Source organism: Myotis brandtii, unplaced genomic scaffold, assembly GCF_000412655.1.
Source record: "Myotis brandtii unplaced genomic scaffold, ASM41265v1 scaffold137, whole genome shotgun sequence".
Lineage (NCBI taxonomy): Eukaryota > Metazoa > Chordata > Mammalia > Chiroptera > Vespertilionidae > Myotis > Myotis brandtii.
Genome location: NW_005354874.1, coordinates 819,529 through 820,648, shown reverse-complemented (window position 1 = coordinate 820,648; position 1,120 = coordinate 819,529). Strand labels below are relative to the sequence as shown.

Here is a 1,120-nt window from a genome sequence, read left to right as displayed (position 1 = left end):
GTCTGCAAGCATGTGCAAGTGTTCTTTCACAGAAATTATCATCGTATCCTTTTGTCTGGTTCAATGTCATGTTCCTCAAAGAAAGCAGATAAGGTAGGCAACATGTAAATTTTATTTTCATCCATTTTTTTTTGCCAAAGCTGAAGTTTCATTTGGAATGATCGGATCTTTTCAGACAATTCAAGGCATGTTGCATTTGGTCCTTGCAGTGATAAATTTAACTCATTCAAGATGGCAAAGATGTCAACCAAGTAAGCTATTTTGTGTAGTTCACTTTTATCACCAAAAAGTGCTTTGAACTGCGGTCTTGCTTTCTTATTAAAAAACGTTTTGAGTTCATCACGAAGCTCAAAAACACATTTTAAAATTTTTCCTCTCGACAACCATCTCGCTTCAGTGTGAAATAGCAGAGCATTGTTCGGTGCACCCAACTAGTAGCACAGTTGCGAAAACAGTCGACTGTTTAAAGTGCTCGCCTTTACAAAATTGACACACCTTATGAAGCTTTTCATTACTTCTTGTAACTCTTGTGGCAGTGTCTTCATTGCTAATATTTGCCAATGAATCATACAGCGAGTTTCAATGACTTTTGGTGACTAATTCAGTATCAAACTTTGAAATCCAGATCGACATCCTAGCATGGCTGGAGCACCATCTGTGCAAACACCACAAACCTTTTCCCAAGAGATCTTTTGCTCTTTAAGAAATGAACCAACTGTGTCAAATACATCACGTGCAGTAGTTGTCGTTTCAAGAGGTTTGCAAAAAAGAAACTCATCTTTAAAGTCGCCATCATTAACATACCTCACGTAAACCAGTAACTGTGAGCAGTTTGCAACGTCTGTAGATTCATCAAGCTGGACACTAAATATTGGAAGTGGAGCAGATTTAATTTTCTGGATAACCTGATCAAGAATATCAGCAAACATGTCATCTATTCTTCTGCGGACAGTGTTGTTAGATTAGGAAATTGCACTCAATTTTGTAACAAATTCATCTCTGATCATAACTCAAACAATGTATTTGGCTGCTGGCAACAGTAAATCCTCAGCAATGGTGGGAGGTTTCATAGCTCTGGTGATTCTGAGTGCCACCAAATATGAAGCTTCAATGGCTGCTA

The 1,120-nt window shown here is 38.0% G+C and overlaps 1 pseudogene; it reads right to left on the bottom strand.

The window, feature by feature from the left end:
- LOC102246286 overlaps positions 1-1,070 on the bottom strand; it is a 95,779-nt pseudogene extending 94,709 nt beyond the window's left edge.
- Between the last annotated feature and the right edge of the window lie 50 nt (positions 1,071-1,120).